Source organism: Microtus oregoni, unplaced genomic scaffold (assembly GCF_018167655.1).
Source record: "Microtus oregoni isolate MIOR12 unplaced genomic scaffold, Mior012 000035F_ref0000213, whole genome shotgun sequence".
Taxonomy (NCBI): Eukaryota; Metazoa; Chordata; class Mammalia; order Rodentia; family Cricetidae; genus Microtus; species Microtus oregoni.
Genome location: NW_024543094.1, coordinates 14,136,605 through 14,160,586, shown reverse-complemented (window position 1 = coordinate 14,160,586; position 23,982 = coordinate 14,136,605).

Here is a 23,982-nt window from a genome sequence, read left to right as displayed (position 1 = left end):
CAGTGTTTCTGCATCTCTTTCAGTGAACAGTGTTTGTTTCTGTATCTCTTTCTTGTGAAAAGTGTTTCTGCATCTCTTTCGGAGTTCTTTGTTTCAGCTAATTTTTCAAGTGTCATTTTGGACCCAATAGTCTTTGGCAATAAAAACTATGCCCTTTTTCTGAGACAATGGCGGTCTATTTTAGAATATCCCAATCCCCTAAAACCAGGGTTCCTCCCCTGAGACAACCTATTTCATCAAAAACAACCCAAGAGATACTAGTTGTCTGGTTCACCATCTTCTGAGATGATTAGCTCTAAATGTCACCTTTACACAACCTAGAATCCACAGGGAACAGGGTCCCAGTGAGGGGCTGTCTAGGGCAATGTGGCCTGTGAGTGTGTCTGTAGTACACTGTCTTGATTGCCTTAACTGAGGTGAAAAGACCAATACTGGAAGTGGGCAGTGCCATGCCCTGCTTTGGGGCCCTGGGTAGAGTGAGCGAGCTGAGCACTAAGCACTCACGTAATCCTTTCCCCTGCTTCTAAATGTGGGTGTGATATCACTAGCTGTGTTAAGTCCCGGCCACCTTGACATCCCTGCTATGATGGACTGTGATCTGGAGTGAGCTAAAATAAAGCCATTCTTCCCTAAGCTGCTTTTCTTTGGGATATTATTCTATCACACCAAGAAAAATGAAGCTAGGACCCCTTACATAGTGGGACAAGTCTTAGACTTTCCTGCTATCTAACACATGTACTGAAGCTTTAGTGTGCAATGGGTGAATCACTGATAATTGATAAATACCAATTCCTATATATCATAAAAGGTTCTATATGATCTCAACCCGGCCACCACCCTATTGTTTCACCAAGATGTTGTTTCTCTCCTTCAGTGCTTATGATCTCTTTCTTTAGGGGCATCTTCTACATACTTACATTGAATACTACTTAGCTGATATCATTCCCTTGTGGAAACCATATCACCCTGATATTTATTCTTCTTAATACCACTACATCAATGGAGCTTAACCCCTTCATCTATAACATCAACATTTGGAAACTCCCCCTTCTCTCTGACCCACATCTGAGTGAATGAATTGTCCTTTGGGGACCTGATAATCCCTGTGTTTGTCTTTTTTGGCTTTCCTACTATATCTTCAAAAGTCCTGCCCTTCACCGTTCTCAACTACTCCCTCCACCAACAAACGACAAGAATGAGATAATCAGAACTTCTGCTACTGATGTGTGAGCATGGGTTATGGTCATGTACAATACGATGTAGTGTTTTGCACATACCCAAGCAAAATAAGACATAGATAGATTTAATTCCATATTGCTATGTAGGAATGTAAGTTCATGTGTGCTCCTACACTGTCATGCCCAGTATATAACATTTTACTACACCCATCTAACCCCTCCGGCTCTTACAATCTTTCTGCCTCCTCTGCTGTGGTGAACCTTGGGCCTTGGAAGAGGGTGTGTGATATGGATGCCCCTTTAGAGCTAAGCATTCAACAGCTCTGATCATTTGCATGTTGACCAGCTGTGAGTCTCGGTATTAATCACCACCTACTAAAGGAAAAAAAAAATCTTCTTTTACAATCTTGGGAGATTAGCTAAACAATGGGTATTTTGAATCCTTAGATATCTGTGTTCAGATGAGTGATTTGATATCATATCCACAAATCTATGGTCAGATTCTGTTGCTAAAGCAGATCCAACAGATTTGACTTAATGAAATTTTGCTTTAAAAGGTATGTCCTCTATTCTTTTGTATTTCTACTAGCAGTCAATCTAGTACAGCTTTTGGATTTACAATAAAATAAAACAATATATTGCTTTACTCAAGAATTTTACTTGATTTGCAAATAGCACTTAATTGAATTAATATTATGATGTATAAGGGTATTTTTTCCTTACAAACACAGCACTATAAGAAATAACTTGTTTATCCAAGATACAATATCAATTTCACTTGATAGAAGGCCCTAGGTTTTCAAAAGGAAGTAAAGTTTGGTTTTAATAAGGAAAGGCCAAAGATTATGAAAAGAAGATTGCTGCCTTACATTGGTCTGTAAAAGTTCATGGAAAAAAGCAAGTGGAATGGGAAGAGCTATTTTCTTGACCAGTTTTTTTTTTTCTCTCTCTCTCATTTTAGTAAGGACCTAAAACCTTTGATTCTTGGGGACTGGGTTCCTTATCTGCAAAGAAGGGATTGGATGAATTCACCTTAGTCTCTTTTTTCTCTTAGAAGGTCTAATGTGGGAGGACTCTAATTCTGCAAAAGGAATTCCCAGGAAGAAGACAGCCAATGAGACCAGAGAAATGTCTGAAAAAATAGAAATCCTGCCTTCCAAAAGACTTCAACATGACACAGGATATAGCAACAGAAAAAAGTGGAGTAAAAAGGGTCTCCAAACAGAAGCTTCACATTTGAGCAGAAGATTTTATTGGGAGAATTAAAATATTAGCTAAGGGTAAGAAAGAAGGCTTGGTGAATAAACATGCTTGTCATGAAAACAGGGTGGCTTGGGTTCAATCCCCAGAATCTCAGTAAAAGTAGAAGGAGAGAACCAAGTCGCTAAGTTGTTCTCTGATCTCTATACGTGCAGAGTGGCATGTGCGTGTGCACACATACATCATACACTTGCACACACAATAATGAACATTTTTCTTAATAAATGATAAATTAAATGGGAAGGCCCCAATGAAAAATTTTAAATGCATAGGTGATATGCCTTGAACTCTGATGATCACATTTGAGGATACTAGTCCCCAACTCTAAGGTCACCCATTAGAAAATACAATTGAAGCTAAGGAACTCCTGTTTTTAAGCCTTAATTCTTCAAACATGAACATAAACTGTATTGACAAGGATCCTCAAATAAATTATACAGAAGAATGATTCTTCAACTGATAGTTGAAGCATAGTAAGGAGCTAGTATCTTACACTTAGATTCCACCCATAAATGTTTCTGGAAGGCACACTTTCCAAAAACAGAGCTAACTAAGCACAGAATTGTTCCTGAAGTTGAGCAAAGTCACACTAGTATCATTTCCAAGTCTATTTCCAAGTGTTTTCCCTCCCCATCCAGAAGCCCACACACAAGTCCACAGGGCGCTCCGTAGAACTTACCAGTGTTGAAGACTTTAACCAAGAAACCCTACCAACTGTGCTAAGTAGAATTCTCAAAGTTGACCTGTATAAAATGTAGGTTTGAATTAGATGACCTTAATGATATGTCCACAATTACATTTTTGGACATGATAATGAGGATTTTAATCCATCCCAACCCAGATCTGGCTATGGTGTTTTCAAATCGTAACAATTTTCTGTTAAAATATTGATAGATATGGTTTGTAGCTGAACAATTTGGGGCATATTCTGCTCATTTTATTACATTTCAAGGCTGCTGTCTTCACAGGGTACTTACACATCTCCTATCCGGCAGAAGCAGGGCACAGTGGAGGCTCATAAATTTCTTTCCAACTCTTCAGTGGCCTCATATTGACAAGCTGAGTGGGGCTTTAGGAGAGGGTTCCCGTCATGGAAGTCATCAGCTACTTTAAGTGTGGGCTTAAGTAGTTATTTTGGTAGAACAACTGAGAAATTTTAATGATACAGGTTGTACTTTAGTGAGTTTATGTAGCCACAATTTGTAAATATCATCTATTTAAGGTAGCATCCTTTGAGAGGTGGGAACTGTCACTGAATGCAATGAAGGGATCATTCATGTTTTTGATGGGGAAGTGAGGCTCCAACTGTATCTTTCTTTGCTGTTTTGGTTTGGTTTTGTTATTATGAATAAAAACATCAATCAACGGTTGTATCAGAACTGCATCCAGTCTTCCTCTGAAAGGTTGCCCGCAGATTCGAGTTCCATGAGTAGCTGTGACAGCAATTGATTAGAATCAAAGGGCTCAGTGGGATTGACAGTGAAGAGCTCCACGAGTGTTTCATTATTTGCCCATTGTGCCTTATATTTCCTTTCAAGCAACAACATTTGCAAATGAATCTCTATACAAATAAATCTGTAAGGTTGGGGAGATAGCTCTGTTAGTAAATTGTTTGTGGTGCAAGCATCTGAGTTCCATGCACAGTATCCACATAAAACTTTCAGGCATCATATATGTGTGTAATACCAGCACTGAGGAGATGAAAATCGGCATGTCTGAGGGACTCTATGGCCAGCAAGCATAGCTTATTTGGTGAGAGAGAGAGAGAGAGAGAAAGAGAGAGAGAGAGAGAGAGAGAGAGAGAGTAAAAGGTTAACAGCATGAACGAAATGATACCCAATTCTGTCCTCTAGCCACCACACACAAGTACACATATATCCACACACTAACACATGCACACATACTTAAGAAACAAATAATTAATTTTCATGCACATACATACATATATGCACATAATGAACCAAGAATTAGAGTTGATCATTAAAGGTTTGCTTATATAATATGACTCATGATCTATTATGAAAGAGAAAACTGTGAGAAACAGCCAATAACAAAGGAAAGAATGAAAGAATCAGAGTCTTAACACATAAAGAAACAATGTGTTCAACGCTCTGGGGAAGGAGGCATGAAAAAGCAAATTGAAAGCTCAGACACATGAAGAGAAAGGCTTGGTTCATTTGGTTAGCTAAAAAAATCAATCAGAAGCCACATGCAGTAGCTAGTCTGCCCAAATGACCAGCTCCTTCCTTCACTCTGCTTTGCTTTGAATACAGACTATTACTGCAAGGTAGACAGGGTTCTCTTGGTGTGGGGATATCAAGAAGACTCTGAGGGGCCTTGATTAATGAGCCGTGATCCAAGAAGAGACTTCTGTCTGGATCTCTGCTCAGCACCTTCCCAAATGTCTTAAAGTCTTCCCAATGGGAATCCTTTTGCTACTGAGGGCCTGAGAAGTAAAGGCAGGACTATGGCTCAGATTACCATGTGGCAAGAAGCATCCTAAAGATATACACCGGAGACACCAGCCAGAAGACCAGCTAAGCCTCCTCCGTGCCCACAGAACTCTCCCATTCTGTTCAGTTACCAAAGATCTAATGCTTCTACCTCCTCTTCCCCACTACCCACTCCTGTTGCTGTGCCTCCCCCCACCCAGATGACATACTCTGCTCAGGTGCCAGTCAGAAGACCAGGTAGACAAACTCAGAAAGAGACTTATTGCTGAACCAGAGGCTACATCAGCTACCAGAACTCCAGATAGGCTGATGACCCTCAGATCTCCTCTGCTCTCTTGGTGTTCCCCATGTTATCCCCAATCCCCCCACACACCTACCTATCACCGTGTCCCAGCCCCTAACTTGAGCAGAAAATCCAAGAATCCCTGCTGGATCAGAGGCTATGCAGGCTGCAAGAACTCCAGTCCAGACACACCAGAAGACCAAAGAGGAAACAAAAAACAAGAAACAAAACACCCATCCAACAAAGATGAACTCAGAAATCAACACCTAGACCTATAATCATTGATACCTATACACAGTGTAAGAACACAATCGATAAGAGCCAGGGCTGTATGTCACCACCAGAGCCCAGCTATGCTACTACTGGGCTATTTATGGCCCAGTAAGCCATGAATATTCAGACATAGCCAAAGCACAAGAAAACAACCTTAACACCAACTTTATAAAGATCATAACGGTCCTTAAAAAGAAAGTGAATAAATCTCTTAAAGAAAGTCAATAAAACCCAGGAAGAAACCAGCAGTTAAAAAAAATTATGAAAATTATTTAAGGCCTGAAAATTGAAGTAAAAGCAATAAAGAAAACACAAACTGAGGTAATTCTGGAAATGGAAAATCTAGGCAAGTGAACAGGAACTACAGATGCAGGCATCACCAACAGAATAAAAGAGATTGAAAAGAGAATCTCAGTATTGAAGATGCCATAGAAGAAATAGATTCGAGCCGGGCGGTGGTTGCGCACGCCTTTAATCCCAGCACTCGGGAGGCAGAGGCAGGCGGATCTCTGAGTTCGAGACCAGCCTGGTCTACAAGAGCTAGTTCCAGGACAGGCTCCAAAGCCACAGAGAAACCCTGTCTCGAAAAACCAAAAAAAAAAAAGAAAGAAAGAAAGAAAGAAAAGAAAAGAAATAGATTCATCAGTCAAAGAAAACATTAAAGCTAAAAATTTCCTGACACAAAATGTCCATTAAAAAGATCATCAGCCATCACACACTGATAGTGGGGGACTTCAATACCTCACTCTCACCAATGAGTAGGACATCCTGACAAAAACTAAACAGAGAAATACTGGAACTAACAGATATTATGAAACAAATGGACCTAACAGATATCTATTAAACAGTTTACCTAACCACAGAACAAAATGCCTTTTTCTTGGCACCTCATGGAGTTTTCCTCAAAATTGACCACAGGCTAAGTCACAAAGCAAATTTCAATTAGATAGAAGAAAATTGAAATTATTCCTGGGTCCTCTCAGACCACAACAGATTAAAGCTGAATTTCAACAACAGAAAACCTACAGACTCATGGGAAATGAACAACTTTCTATTGAGTGACTACTGGGCCAAGGCAGAAATAAAGAAAGACATTAGAGTCTTCCTAAAATTAAAAGAGAATGAATGTACAGCATACCCAAATTTATGGGGCACAGTGGTGCTAAGAGGAAAGTTCATAGCACCAAGTCCCCACATAAAGAAACTGGAGAGCTCTCATACCAGCAACTTAGCAGCACAGCTGAGAACTCTAGAAGAAAAGGAAGCAAGCACACCCAAGAGGAGCAGAGGGTAGGAAATAATTACACTGACAGCTGAAACCAATAAAATAGAAACAAAGGGGAAAATACAAAGAATCAGTAAAACAAAGAATTGGTTCTTTGAGAAAATCAGTGAGATAGACAAATCCTTATTCAAATTAACTAAAAGTCAGAGAGAATATCCAAATTAGCAAAATCAGAAATGAAGGGGGAACGGAACAACAGAAACTAAGGAAATCCATAACAACATACTTTAAAAACCTGCATTTAATACTACTCGGCATTAAAAAATAATGGCATCTTTAAATTTGTAGGCAAATGGACAGAACTAGAAAAATCATACTGAGTGAGATAACCCAGACCCAGAAAGACAAATATAATATGTACTCTCTCATAAAAGGATATTAGACATAAAGTAAAAAAATACCAGCCTACGGTCCACAACCCCAAAGAATGTAGACAACAAAGAGGACCCTAAGAGAGACATGCATAGATTCACCTAGGAAAAAGAAAAAGAAAAGATCTCCTGAGTAAACTGGGAGTGTGGAGAGGAGGGTGGAAGGAGAAAGGGGAGGAAGGAAGGATAGTGGGAAGAATGTATAGTGTAATAAAAACCAACAACAACAAAAATCCACCTGCATGCACAAAATGGATAAGTCTAAAAATAATGGACAATTTTCTCAATAGATACTACTTAGCAAAGTTAAATCAAGATCAGACAAATAGTTTTAATAGACCTTATAGTTATTTGAAATGGCCCTCAAATGGAGTAGCACTATTAGGAGATGTGACCTTGTTGGAATGGTTGTGGCCTTGTTGAAGAAAGTGTGTTACTGTGGGTTGGGCTTTGAGGTCTCCTATGCTCAAGCTACTCTCCCCATGCCCATGTCAAAGTTCGTTCCTGATGCCTTCATATATTGATGGAGCCAGCACAATGTGTACCTGCAAGCCATTGTGCTCCCTGCCTTGATTGTCATGGGCTGAATTTCTGACAATGTTGGCCATCCCAATTAAATATTTTTCCTTTATGCCACAGTCATGGCATCTCTTTACAGCACTAGAAACCTAACTAAGACAGACATATAACTCCTAAGGGAATATAAGCAGTGATTAAAAGACTGCCCCCCCAAAAAAGTTTCAGCATAGAATTCTACCAGACTTTCAAAGAACTAATGCTGATACTCCTCAAATTATTCTATAAAATAGAAACAGAAAGAACATTGCCAAATTCATTTTATGAGACTATAGTCACCCTGATACCCAAATTACACAAAGATTCAGCAAGGAAAGAGAATTACAGACCAATTTCTCTCATTAATATGCTTGCAAAAATGTTCAATAAAATACTGGCAAATCAAATCCAAAAACACATAAAAAGATCATCCACCATGAACATGTAGGTTTCATCCCAGAGATTCAGGGATTGTACAACATACAAAAATCAATGTAATTTACTATATAAACAAACTGAATGAAAAAAGTCACATGATCATTTCGTTAGATGCCCAAAAAGCCTTTGACAAAATCCAGCACTCCTTCATGATAAAAGTCTTGGAGAGATCAGGAATTAAAGGGACATACTTAAATATAATAAAGAAAATTTATAGCAAGCCTATAGCCCAGCATCAAATTAAATTAAGACAAGCTCAAAGAAATTCCACTAAATAAGGAAAATGACAAGGCTGTTCACTCTTTCCATCTCTATTCAATATACTTGAACAGAACTTGAAGTTCTAACTAGAGCAATAAGAAAACTGAAGAAGATCAAGAGAATACAAATTGGAAAGGAAGACAACAAATATCACTATTTGCAGATGATATGATAGTATAAATAAGTGACTCCCAAAATTCTACCAGGAAATTATTATAGCTGAAAAACACCTTTAGTAAAGTGATTGGATACAAGATTAACTCAAAAAATCAGTAATCCTCCTATATACAAATAACAAATTGGCTGCAAAAGAAACTATGAAAACAATATGCTTCACAATAGCCACAAATAGTATAAAATATCTTGGGATAACTTTAACAAAGCAAGTAAAATACTTATGCCAAAAACTTCAAGTCTTTGCAGAAATAAATTAAAGAAGATGTCAGAAGATGAAAAGATCTCCCATGCTCATGGATCGGTAGGATTAACAAAGCAAAAATGTCTATCTTACCAAAAGCAATCTACAGATTCAATGCAGTCCCCATCAAAATTCCAACACAATGCTTTACAGACCTTTAAAGACAATTCTCAACCTCATATGAAAAAAAAAGAAAAAAACATAAGAGCTCAAACTATCCTATACAATAAAAAAAAAACTTGCAGAGGAATCACAATTCCTGATTTCAAGCTCTACTACAGAGCTATAGTAATAAAAAAAATCAAATGTGTATTCTAAAAACAGACAGATTGATCACTGGAATTGAATCAAAGACCCAGATGTAAATTCACATACCTATAGATGTCTAATGTTTTTATAAAGAAATCAGAAATACACAGTGGGGAAAAAAAGCATTTTCAACAAATGGTGCTTGTCCAACTGGATGCCCAAGAATGCGAGTAGACCCATACCTATCGCCCTGTGCAAAACCCAAGTCCAATCAGATCAAAGACCTCAATATAACTCCAGATGCACTGAACCTAATAGATGAGAAAGTGGGGAAGAGCCTTGAACACATTAGCACAGGAGACAACTTCCTGAGCAGAACAATAGAGCAGGGACTAAGATGAACAGTTAATAAATGGAACTTTACGAAACAGAAAGTTTTCTGTAAGGCAAAGGACACCAACAATAGGATAAAATGGCAGCCTACAGAATGTGAAAAGGTTTTCCCCAGTTCCACATCCACCAGAGGACTGATACCCAAAATATAAAGAACTCAGGAAACTAGACATCAACAAACCAAATGATCCAATTTAAAAAAATGGGGTACAGATCTAAACAGAGAATTCTCAACAGAGGAATATCAAATGGCTGGGAAACTCTTAAAGCAAAGTTCAACATCCTTAGCCATCACGTAAATACAAATCAAAACTGCTTTGAGATTCCATACACCTGTCAGAATGGCTAAGATCAACAATACAAGAGACAGCTAATGTTGGCGAGGATGTTGGAGCAAGGGGAACACTCCCTCCATTGGTGGTGGGAGTGCAAACATGTACAGCCGCTATGGAAATCGTTATGGCAGTTCCTCAGAAAACTGGGACTCTATCTTCCTCAAGACCCAGCTATACCTTGGGTATATACCCAAAGGACGCTTCATCCTACCACAAGGACACTTGCTCAGCTATGTTCATAGCAGCTTTATTCATAATAGCCAGAACCTGGAAACAACCTAGCTGTCCCTCAACCAAAGAATAGATAAAGAAAATGTGGTACATTTACACAATGAAATATTACTCAGCTGTTAAAAAAAACCACATCATGAAATTTTCAGGCAAATGAATGGAACTAGAAAAGGTCATCCTGAGTAAGATAACCCAGGCCCAGAAAGACAAACACAGTGTATCCTCACTTACGTGTGGATATTAGCTGTTAAGTAAAGGATAAGCAAGCTACAGTTTACAGACCCAGATAAGTAACAGGGTCTGCCCTTGAAAAATGACAGCTAAGGTTGTCCTCTAGCCTTCACATGTACCCTTGCTCATGCTACCTACACACATACAGAAACACACAACAAAGATACACACATACATGACACACAAGCCTAATTTGAGCCTAATTAATAGATGGTATCATACTTGCTGCATCCATAACATGCCTCCTCTGCAGAAATGGAATCTGTAGTTTGGACAAAATAGGGATAATCATAAAAGAAAAAAAATATTTGGAAATTACCTCTAACAAAATCTATTCTGTTCCAGGAAAAAGTCATGATCCATAGGCAGAGTGGGAGAGTAACTGGGAAATTGGGTAATCCAGGTGTGCCTTTAGGAGCCAGAAGACACAAGACTTCACTTCACCTGTAAAATCACGGTGTCAGATGGACTAGTTTCCACATTCCTTCTTGGTACTACCATTACTTGACCCCCAGGAACAGCAGAGCAGAGATCTCTCTAAAGAAACATTTGACCGAATGAGAGTCGACTCCGTAAATGCATGTTTCTATAATTCAAATTAACCCCCTCGTGGTTGATGATTTGGGAAGAGTTAGAACACAGAAAAGACACGTCAGTCCACACAAGCCTTCCACACAAGCCACGTTTTGTCCCTCTGCATAAGCAGCGAGCAGCGTCATGCAGACGCCAGCCTTGCTGAATGGAACCAGACCTGAAAGAGTTCTGTCACAATGAAGACACTAAGAACTCGAATGCACCTCATCTGAGAGGAGGGACCCTCCGTTGAGAAAATGCCTCCATAAGACCTAACTTGGGCATTTTCTTAATTAGTAATTGATAGGGGAAGACCCGGCCCACTGTGGTTGGTGCACTCCCTGTACTAAATGGTCTTGGGTTCTACAACAAAACAAGCCATGATGATGAGCAAGCCAGTAAGCAGAAGCTCTCTCTGGCCTCTGCATCAGCTCCTGCATCAGCCCTGCCTGAGTTCCTGCCCTCACTGCTTTTGACGATGAACTGCTCTGTGGAGCTGTGAGTGAAATAAACCCTTCCTCCCCAAGTTGCCTTGGGTTGTGGTGTTTCATTACAGCAATAACAGCCCGAACTAAGACAGTGTATTTTGTTCTTCTGCTGGTTCCAGGAGTTTTGTATGTAGTTCCATATTTTACCACCAGGCAGCACTGTTCCAAACCACAGAACGGAGTGTCCCTTTTTTATCTATAGCCTTGCTTCCCTGTCTTTGACGCACAGCCACTGGGAGGGTGAGGCTTCAAAGAAAATAAAATGCTTCGATTGGGTTTCTAACAAGAATGTAAATGAACCATGTTTTCTTCTTCAGATCGAGGAGGTACGAGCTGACAGAATCTCCCCCAAATCCTATGCCGGAAGTTATGGTCCAGTCCGGCTGGCACTGCTGTGAGACCAGCTCGTAGGGAAATGGTGCCCGGCCAGCAGCCTCCTCTGGGGAGTCTCTGAAAACTCTCTGCCATTGGTGGCTAGCCTTTGTTCTGAGGTGACTGGTCTCTTCTCCCAAACCACCCTCTCTCAGAATAGGTTCTAGCTGAATGGAAAAGAAATACAGAGAGGCATGGGGGAAAAAGAGAAAGAAGAAAGAAAGGCTTAAGGGAGATTGGAGGAGAAGGGCAGGTGGGGAAGAGGGGGAGAAGGAAAGACCAAACTTGATTTTCTGTTTGTTTGTTTGATTATAATGTTAATCCCTTTAACGTTCCTCTTCTGTTTTCATTCCCACTATGTTTTTAGTCATGCTTTATTGTTATGGGGCTGTTTAATGTTTTCACTATGGTGGTGGTGTGAAGACAGACGCTGAAAAGAAATCCCACACTAGCTCAGGATTGAGTATAATAGAGGGTTATTTATTTAGGGGTAGACTCACAGATCACAGTCCTCTGCTAGAATGGGGAACAGTAACCGAATCCTGCAGCCAGAAAAGAGACCGGATGCATGCTTTATACCAGAATTTACAGTATAAGCCCATGTCCAAGTGGCTACTGGCGGTAGGAATTCCTACAGCAATGGTGTGTGTGTGTGTGTGTGTGTGTGTGTGTGTGTGTGTGTGTGTGTGAATGTGTGTGGTACGTGTACTACATCCTGTATTATTCTACTCCATACTCCCAAATGTTGTCTCCCAAGTAAGTTTTCAAGTACACAGTCCTGCCTTTTCTTCCTTCCTCCCTCCCTTTCCCTCGAATCTGCTAAGACTTACAATTCAGTGGCTACACAGTAGTTCCTTGCTCATTGACTGACTGACCATAAGTTTACCATGTTGGCTCCAGAAGCACAATGCAGCCATTCTGGTTTCTGCGGTAGCAGGTTATCAATATGAACAATATTGGTAGTCTCAAGGTATGAGCGGTGATCCAGAAAACTTTACGTGCCCATTAAAGAAAAAACTCCAGAGAGCTTTGTGGTGAATTGGAGACCCTGATGGCGCTGGCTTCTAACGGAATTACTTTCAGAACAATGAGTAAGCCCATCGGGCATCCAGTGCCAGTCAAACTGCCCCAAGGATGACAGAAGCCCCTGCAGTCTACAACCTGCTGGAGCAGATATGAGAGATGACTAAGATACCAACTCACAGATTAGAACACAGGGTGGCAGTGTGTGAGAAGGACCAAGCAACATCAGCTTACACGGGTCAGACTGCTGTGTGGGTCAGCTTTGGATCCCTTTGTGAATTCCCACTTTGGTGGCATTGAATATTAGCACTGTGGGAGGGTGGAGCCTTGGTGAGAGAGCCTCTGCCGTGGTGAGCATGTCTCTGACATGGTGAGCATGTCTCTGCCCTGGTGAGCATGTCTCTGCCCTGGTGAGCATGTCTCTTCCCTGGTGAGCATGTCTCTGATGTAGTGAGCATGTCTCTGCCATGGTGAGTATGTCTCTGACATGGTGAGCATGTCTCCCCCATGGTGAGCATGTCTCTGCCATAGTAATCATGTCTCTCCCATAGTAAGCATGGACAGAAAACCTTGAGGGAGCTCATGAAGAACCTTCTAAACCTTGAAAAACTGATTCACAACAGAAAGCATTCTTTACCACCCTGGTCTCTCACCCAGACTATATCTGGAGTACAAGTAATTCAAAACAAGCATAAAGAAAACTGCTGGCTCTATGAAGTGGGCTTATTTCCTGAAAATATAAGACCTTTCCAGAAGTTCTTTATTAATTGACAAGAGTAAAAATTTCCCCTATTCTATCCCTCAGACAGAAATACCATCACTGAAAAAAGACTAAACATTTTTGTAGCAAACCTCAGATGAGAGTTTCAAGGAAATATGAGTGACCCCCGCCCTTCTTAAAACATTGTCAATGCCTGGTGTAGACTTGGACCCTTCAAAGATCTGACCAATGTTCTTTTCTGTCTCTGGAAAGTTTTCAGCAATCAGTAATCAGAAGCTAGCAGACTGGACCCAGGAAAACAGTGCTGATACTTGTCCCTCAAGTTTTCCTGTTGTTTTTTCCAAACATGTCCTGGTCAGACTGAAAAGCTGCCTGAGTCACCCACACAGATAGTTTGAAGCACTGACTTCGGGCCTCCTTTCTCCAGAATGATATAGTGTGAGTTTGTGTTGGAATCTGTGTTTTTCAAAATGACTCTTCATTGCCATTTTGTTTATAGAGCACATCTAGCTCAAGCTAGCTTCTTATTCATCACCAGGTTGGCCTCGAACTCAAAGATCTGCCTGCCTCTGCTTTCTGAGTGCTGAGATTAAAGGTGTACACCACTACAAAGGGCTCAGTCATTTTAATTTTTTGTTCAGAAAATTTTGTGACCGAAGGTGACCTTGAACTTCTGACCTCCTGATGAGGAGGATGACCTTGAACTTCTGACCTCCTGATGAGGAGGATGACCTTGAACTTCTGACCTCCTGCTTATACCTTCTAAAAATCTGGGTTTACAGAGTTGCACCAAAATGTCCAGTTTATGTGGTGCTTGGGATCAAACTCGAGGCCTGGCTATGTTATCCATGATAAGGTAAGTCCTTCAAATATGACTTTAATACAAGAAAGGTCTGAAGCCCATGAGACAGATATTAGCCCATGTTGAAATAATTATGTTGATAAATCACCATGTGTAGGCAGACTAATATGAATGAATATAGTATTTAAAAATATTTTCCACCAACACTATTAAAACATTTTCTTATCTATATTATGTCAGAAATCCTTTAAATTCCCCTTATTAAATTACTAACACATTGGCCTTATTAGGCATAAAAATGAATCTATGCTGTTACATTTTATTTTATGTAAGAATAAAAAGAAAGCCTTACATGATTCTATTAGTCATTGGTTCAACATTGAGACTCATGATTATAGGTAATGGATGTGCTATTATAGACAATCAGAGAATAATGAAGTTTGTAAGGGCTTGTATCTGCTCCTATTTAACCAGGGTGTGTGTGTGTGTGTGTGTGTGTGTGTGTGTGTGTGTGTGTTCTCAGGGATGGAAGTAAGTTCCTTTTGCTTGCTGTGAAGCCACCATAGATCTAAATGCTTCCCAGATAAGGACATTGGTGATAGGAATGTAAAGAAAAACGGACGGCGGTCAACAGTAAGGAGCATTGCCAGAGTTTAAGAGAGTCCAAATGGAACAACAGGGAGAGTTCAGGCTTTCTTCTATTGCTTTAAATGAAACATAGAAATGTAAAAATGTACAAAAGAAATACAAAGCACAAGGCAAAGATATAGCAAATATCAAAAAACATTTATTTTTATATAAGAACCTCCCTCATTGAAAGCAAACTTTTCCTAAGTATAATAAACTTGTCTCTCATCAATATCAATATTACACTTCTCATTAGTGTTACAATAAAATCAAATAGACAACACCTCTAATTTATAAAGCTTCATTTTCTTCTTGTTTGCTGGCTCAGTGGGTGAAGTACATGCTGTACAGATGGAGACACAAGTTCAGATTCTCCTAATCCATGCAAAAGCCAGAGATGGGAGCAGTACATCTGCGTGTGTGTGTGTGTGTGTGTGTGTGTGTGTGTGTGTGTAGACCTCAGTTCAGATTGTCACAACCCATGAAAAAGCCAGGGGTAGGAGCAGTACACCTACTGATTGTGTGTGTGTGTGTGTGTGTGTGTGTGTGTGTGTGTGTCTGTCTGTCTGTGTGTGTGTGTGTTCAATGTTTCTTTGTAAAATTCTTCTGAATGCGAAAGGAAACTGCCATGTGGCTGAGCCAATAGCACACTTTTCAAGACTTTTACACTATTAAGTTGTGTCCAATAGATAAAAACTTCAGGATGGTATTTACTCAAAATGCCCCATTGTCCCGTAGTGACAGTATCAGCGTGAGACTTCACATTGCCTATTAACCAAAACACAATCGTTCAAAAGAGCAAACAAATCCAAGGAGTTGACTTCTATTTTGGTAGGATCTTCTTTTAAGTAATAACGCCTTTGCCAGTCTCATTGTTCTCTCACACCTGTAGCACAATGAAAACAACCTGTTAGTGAATGGCAGGGGGAGTCACATTTCGAGGGCCCAGTGTGACGTCATCAGTCTCCTCCTCGCTAAGATGTAGATGGAAAGAGGTACGGTAGAGTGCTATTGCATCCAAACAGAGTGGGCAGTTCATTATCCTTCACGTAGCCGCCATTTACTTAATCCATTTTGTGGGCAGCCAGAGTAATGAAGATAGGTCAAGAAATATCTTCTAGATTCCACACATAAAATTTCTGTTCTTCAAAAGAGATAGAGTAAAAAAATGCATCACAGAGCAATCTTTATATCTTATTATACGTCTTCCCTTCATCCCACTTTGCACCGAGGCAGTGCAGTTCTGATCAGTAATTGATGGGTCTGTGTAATTTAGAGAGTCATGACCAAGAATTCTCAGAGCAAATTTCACAAGTCATAGTGAGGACTGGGAACCAGCCCTGGATTTGGAAGATGTTTATCAACAGGGTTTTCTTAGAGTCCATTTACATGCATAAGCAGCTATCAGGCACCAGCTGTATACTTAGCACCAACAATAACAAATACAGCAACAATAGCATTGTCCCCAGTGAGCTGTTTGCTATGCAATGAGAACAGGGTTTAATGTGAGTAGTTCCATGTCATTCTTACTTTAACACTATGAGACAGCGATCAGTTCTGGAGCCTCATTTTGTATACAAAAAGACAAGAAGGAGGATTGGGTTATAACAAAATTACCAAAGCATATAACATGTTTCTTTATAAAAAAAAAAGTTTATTTTTAATTTATGTGTGAGTACCTGTGTGAGTGTATTGTGCACCAGCTTCATACAGGTGCCCATTATCTGATCCCATGGAACTGGAGTTACAGACAGTTGTGAGTCAGCTGATATGGATGCTGGCAAACAAACCCGGGTCCTCTGAAATAAGAGCAATACGCGCTCTTAGCTGCTGATCCATCTTTCCACCTGCACGCCCCTCATATGCATGGCTCTTGGTCCTGTTAGCTTCACACTGAAAACAATTCCATTTTCAATAAAGCACATTTTAATGTTGGGGGTCATATTAACATTCCTAATGTCATTAATTTTAGTCTTTATTTAAAATTTTACCTATGTTCAGAAGGTATGCATGTGCAGGGATGAGTGCAAACGTGTGTGGAGGGCAGAGAACATCCCGTGTATTTCTCATTCGCTCTCCACCTTAGAATTCTGAGACAGTGACTCTTACCGAACCTGGAGCTCAACAATTTTGCTAGACCAGCTGATTACCAAGCCCTAGGGATCCTCCTGTCTCTGTCTCCCAAGTATTGTGATTGCAGACACATATGACTGGACCAGTCTTTGTATGGGTTCTGGAATTCGAACTTGGTCCTCATACTTAGCAAGTGCTTTATTGGCTGGTCCATCTTCTCAGCACTTTATTTACAAAGATTAAATTTTATGTTTAGAAATTATAAACATTAGGACTTTTTATCTTATGTAAATTTTAATATGACTAAATAATTTGAGAAATGAATTTAGGTCAGTAATAAGGCCTGTATGGCGTGATGTGTTTTCTTTTAAGGGATCTTCATATTGCTCAATTTACGAAGCATCAAAGAATGCATTTGCTATGATTTGAATGTTTCTCTTCACCAAAATACTTATGCTGTCATTGAATTGACTTTGGCTCAGATGGTAGCTCAATGCAGTAGTATTTATCAGTCAGTCATGGGACCCTGGGTTTTATTCCCAGCACTGCAAAAAAGACAGAGTCATGGGACTTTAAAGAGCTGTTTAGGCTATAAGGGTTCATGTCTTTGTAAAATGCCTTAAGGGGATGGGAAGAGGACTCCGTGGATCAAGTGCTATTAAGTACAATTAGTAGATAGAATATGAGCTCACATTGCACACACATACAATCATTGGATACGAGCACAAAGACCCGCATTCAGTCCCCAGCATCCCCCTAAAACCCTGGCCATGGCAGCCCTGAGTACCTGTAATCCCAGCACTGGGAAAATAGAGACATGAAGTTCTTCAAGACTTGCTGGTAAGCCAGTATAGTCCTGTCCAGTTTTTGTTAGTTTCTGGCCAGTACAGGTTCTGTTAGAGACTCTGTCTCAAATAATAATAATAATAATAATAATAATAATAATGTGGAGATCAGTAGATGAAGACACACTAGACTGAACACATGGGCATTCCAACATGCACATGCGTGAGCATACATAAACAATACAGCTGCACACACAAGGTAGGAGGTGAGATCAACTCTTCTTGTGTCCTTTCTTCCTCTCTCTCTTTGCCATGTTATAATACAGAAGCAAAGCCCTCACCAGATGCTGGCATCTTGATTTTCTATTTTCCACCTTCCCAAAAGAGATATCTTGGTAAATTTCTCTTCATTGTAAATTATGTAGTCTTTGGGAAAGCAACATCATATGGGCTAAGACAATTTTGGTAGCTACAAGAAGATGAAAGCCAGGTGGTGCTCAGCCTAGAGGAGAGAAAACCAAAATTGTAGGTAAAGGAATAATGAAACATAAATAAGAGTTTTCCTCTGTTCAGAATGTTAGTGCCAATTTGAAGCATTTTTCTTCATTGCCCTCAAGTGCTAGAATCACGATTAGTAAGGAAAAAGATGCATTACATAATTATGCATATGCACATACACTTGTGCATACATATAAACACACATACGCATGATCTGCATGTAACAAACTGCAAATTGGCTCCCTGGGTGAACATTAATTTTTTTCTCTATTGTGGGCATTCCATACAGATCTCATAACTAATTTTGGGTCTTGGGTACCCTTAAGAGCAGTAGACCAAAGGCTCGTTAAAACACTCTGATGTGGGATAATCACTCTGTCTGCTGTGGATATGTTTTATTACCATTGGTTAATAAAGAAGCTGATTTGGCCAATAGCCAGGCAGAATAGAGACAGGTAGGAAACCCAAGCAAAGATACAGGGGGAAAAGAAGGCAGAGTCTGGGTACACCAACAGTCACTGGAAGAGTGTGAGACCAGAGCACTGCCAGTAAGCCACGGGGCACATGGCAATACACAAATTATTAGAAATGAGTTAATTTAAGTTCAAAGAGCTAGCTAACAAGAAGCTTGAGCTATCAACCAAACAGTTTATAATTAGCATTAAGTCTCTGAATGTTTATTCGGGAACTGGCGGGCAGGAGAGAAACCTCCAGTTACAACCAACTCCTTGATAACAGTCTCTGACTCAGAAGAGATGGGTCTAGCATCTGGAGAAACAGAAGACTGCTTTCAAATAAATACTGTTTCTTCTACCAAAACTATATGTTTTATGTTGAAATCTGAAAAACAGATGGTAGTTTGGGGATAAAGAGTCACCAACCAGCAAAAAGAAAGCTTGCGTTGCTGTCCTCAAGAAAACTCAACAAAGGATGTGAATCATACTGATGGGATGTCAAAGGACAAGTAGCCCCATCTCCCTCCCAGCTTGCAGAAGATCTCCCAAGTTTGTCTGGCATGGTTTCAACTTTGAGATCTAGCCCTGCCCCAGACTTTCCATGGCCCATAACACTCCTGTCAAAATCTGAAAATTAAAATTTAAAAAAAAAAAAAACATCGGCTCATTCCTTGCCTCAGAAAAGTCTTAACAGAAATAAAGACTCTCTGTTGGCCAAAGAAAACCAAGGAGCACAAAAGAAAGAGCACATCGCTGCCTGACAAGATCTAGGAGTAGTTGCAGGAGCGGGAGTCGCGGAGCGCTGCGTAAGCCCAGGTCGTGAACGCTACAGAGACTGAGATGGTCTGACGGTGACGGAATCCAGTATCTGTGGCTGAAAAGGCAATGTGACATTTACAACTTACCTTTCCCGCTGACCTTTCCCTGGCTCCATAGAGGAAAAAGAGAACAGACTCTCACCCAAATGGCCAACTAGCTCCCTCACCTGACGGTGAAGGTCAGTATCTTCCACATGCTCGTAGCACGCTCCATCACTGAGCATGATACTACAGTCTGCCTCTCACACAGGTCGCTCCCTTTAACTCTGTCTGCCTTTTCTTTTTCCCACTATTGCCTTCAAACACAAATGATAGTATACTTCTATATGTGGATGTATATGAGAGAAAGGACGTGTATGTTTGGGTGCACACACGTGTGTGCACAGAGGTCAACCTCAGAGTTATTCCTCGGGTGCTAGTCACCTGATTTTTTGAGTCTCTCATGAGGGCCTCGGGCTCACTGATTAGACTAGACACTAGCAAGGTCCTGTGAGCCTCTTGTCTATGTATCACTAGCACTAGGATTATAAAAACATACCACAACAGTGTTTGGCTTTTTATGAATGTTAGGGGCTTCACACTCAGGTCCTCATGCTTACACAGCAAGCACTGTGCTAGTTAAACCATCTCTCTAGTCCTCTATTTTTTTATTTTGTTTACTATTTATTGTCTGTCCCTTGGATGAAATAAAGATATATTAGATATATTCTTAGTAATCTGTCCATAGTTAAGCCTGGCCTTCATAAGGACCTAATCTATGTGTGTTGACTGACTCGTTGTCATTTGTCTCTTTCTTATTTGTTTATCCTACTCAATTGTAGATTCTTCGAACACAAGAACCACTTTTGATAAGTATTGATATCCCAGCCCACAATGAATATTTCATCAGGTAGAATGAGTTGAGAATGAGGAAAAGAGCACGGTCCCTGGCCTTCAGAAGTTGGCCTGGAATCTCAGCTAGAACATGCTAGTTCTTCTGTTGGTCATCGCCTGCCTCAGAGGAGACCAGCCTCAGAGATGACGACTCTGAGACCATTGTGAAGTGACACAAAGCGGGCCCACTTCCTAATTTCATCTAAGCACAGGCAAAAAATGAAGCCACTGAGTTACCCACAAATATTAAACACCTTTCCTCAGCCTACATGAGTGGCAGCTGCTCCTTACCAGGCACAGTGACGTCTGCTGGCCTCCCTTCCCTCAGATGCTCTCCTGGTTTCACAGCCTCCGTTTATCTAGAACAAATTTACATCCTTACACATTTTTCCATGTCTTTTTATTGGGGCTTTTTAGACTCTCTGACCACGTCATCATGCTTTCTTCACAGTGGGCCTTTTCCCACACTACAATAAATAATTAGCTTGTCCCTTCCAACCGTGGGAGTATTTAGTGGCCTCTGGCTGAAAACCACTGACAGAATACATAATTTAATTAATATGAGTATTTCATGAATTAACTGCCTAAGGATCCCTAGAGTGTTTTGGATGTTTAACTCCCAAACTCGTTAGAAGGGAGAATCATCATCTCATTGCTTGTCCTTCAAAAGAGACAGATCCTCCTACCTCCAGGAAATTCTCAGGAGACTGATTTATGAGACTTAGTCATCTAAAATAAACCCATGCATCAAGGACAAGACAGGTGAAGATTTTATGAGTAACTTATGTTATCAAACCAGCTATGTTATGCATATGTATATATATATATCATCTATTCATGATAAGTCAAGCTTATACAAAACAAATTTGTTACACTTCTGATCCATAACCAGCTACATCTGATAGATAATGATAATAGAGAGATAGATAAGTGATAGATAAATAGATTGAGGGATGCATGATAGATAGACAGAAAGACAGACAGATACATAGATAGAACTAGATGTCCCTCAAATAAAGACTAGATAAAGGAAATGTGGTATCTTTACACAATGGACTACTACTCAACTATTTAAAAAATGGCATCATTAGTTGAGCATGGTGGTGCACGCCTTTAATCCCAGCACTCAGGAAGCAGAAGCAAGTGGATCTCTGTGAGTTTGAGGACAGCCTGGTCTATAAGAGCTAGTTCCAGGACAGGCTCCAAAGTTACAGAGAAACCCTATCCCAAATAATAAAAATAGCAGTGATGATGATGATGACGACGACGATGATGACGACGATGATGATGATGGCATCATGAAATTTGCAGGCAGATGGATGGAACTAGAAAAAGACCCTGACTCAGAAAGATAAGTATGTTATATACTCACTTATAAGTGAATATTAGCTGTTAAGTAAATGATAATCATGCTACAATCCACAGACCCAGAGAGGCTAAGTTACAAAGAGGGATCTGGGGGGAGGGGCACATGGATCTCCCTGGGAAGTGAAAATAGAATAGATTTTGTGAGTGGATTAGGGGTAGGTGTGGGTGGGAACAGGAAGGAACAGTGGGGGTGGCTGTTCCGGAAGAGAGTATGGGGAGAGATGACTGGAACTGGAGACATTGGGAGTTGATACGGAAGCCTAGTGCAGTGGAAACTCTGTGGAATCTACCAGGGAGACCCTAGCAAGGACTAGTAATGGAGGCTCTGGAGCCTGAACTGGGCCATCCTCTGTAACTAGGCAAAGCTTCCAGTGGTGGAACTGGGACTTCAACCCAGCCTCAAAACCTTTGACCTATAATCTATCCTGCCTGCAAATTGTAGGCACAGAGTTTGTGGGAGTAGCCAACTGATGACTGGTCTAATGTGAGACCCTTACCACAAGAGGGAGCTCAAGCCCGATACTCCCTGGATGATCAGGCACCAGGGGGCTGAATAGCCCCAGGACCTAGATAGAAAAAAAAATGCAATAAACTGATTCCGAATGATATTCTACTATACTCATAGATCAGTGCTGAGCCCAAATCGTCATCAGAGAGGTTTCCTCTGACAGCAGATGGGAACAGATGCAGAGACCTACAGCCAAACATTAGGTGGAAAGAGAACCCAATTGGAGCTCTCCACTGGGTTCCTCCCCTTAGGACTCGGGGAATCTCACAGAAGAGAGGCGTGGGAAAAGAATTGTAGGAGCCAAAGGGATGAGAGACACCAGGAGAATATGGCCCAAAAACATAATCAACTAAACGGGGATCATAGGAGCTCACAGAGACTGAAGAGGCAATCATGGAGCCCGCATGGATGTACTAAGTCCTCTGCATATATGTTATGGCTATTAGCTTGGTGTTTTGTGGGACTACTATTACTGAAAATGGACTGACTATTTTGACTATTCCTGGAACCCTTTTCTTCCACTGGGTTGCCTTGTCCAACCTTGAGATGAGAGTTTGTGCCTAGTTTTATTGTAACTTGTTATGCTGTGTTTGGTTGATATTTGTGGAAGGCCTGCTCTTCTCTGAAGGAAAATAAAGAAGGAGTGGATCTAGGGTAGAGAGAATGTGGGGAGTGGGGGTTGGAAGAAGTAGACAGGGGGAAAACTGCAGTCAGGATAAAAATGAAACAAAATTTTTCAATTTAAAAAATTAAATAAAAAATGAATTGACTTTCTTGTTACTGGCAATGAAAAGCATCCAAACTTAAACGGTGGCATCTGTTTACTTACTTACTTACTTACTTATTTATTTGTGGAGTATGCAAGACATGGAAAGCATGTGACTACCAGGGAACAACTTTTGAGAGTTGGCTCTCACCTTCCATTTTGTTGAGACAGTGTCTCTTGTCTCTGTGTACTGTGTACTGCAAACTGGCTGGTCCACGAGAGTCCAGGCAGTTTTCTTAGCTCCAGCTGCTATCTTACCTTAGGATTGCTATGATTACAGATTGTGTCTAGCTTTTGCACATGGGTTTTGGGTATGGAACTTAGGTCATGAGGCTTCGGCAAGCAATTTTATCTGCTAAGTCATTTTGCTGGCTCAGAAATGCAAGTTTTAATATGATCTCCTTGGGGAGAAGAAACTCCGGCAAACCCAATCAGAAGAACTGCAATTAGAAATAATCAAATGGGGTCGTTTTCCTTAATGCTGTTGTATTTACTTAAAAGAAGAAATGTCTTTCCTATATAAGACCCAACGGAAAGATGGTAGGTAGTGAAGACCTGCTGATATTTCGATGGAGACCTCCAATTGCCGCGCACCGCACCGTGTCTGCGCTCTGTGCGCTATTACCCAGATCGCGAGCTTCGGGCGAGGGGGCTAGAGGTTAAAATACACAGAGAAACAGCAATACAAGTCATCCCTGAACTCGCCAAGAATGCCCCCTTTATTGTATTCAGTGGCAGATTATATAGAGATAGCCACACCCCAGCCAAACCCACCAGAAACCACTCTCCTGCCATCAGGAACTCCTGAGGTCTTGTGCTCAGAGCAACTGTAGGCACTCAGATCAGGGGATTACAAGAAATTCAGGATCTGGGGTATCACTGCTCCCAACAAAGACCTAGGCAGGATTATAAAACATCATCTTTGTATTCAGCAAATTTCTTCATCTGGGTACCTTTTATAGTTCCTGGCAATAATTGTTTGCACCTAAGTGTGTGTTAAGATAAAATAGTTAGTGAA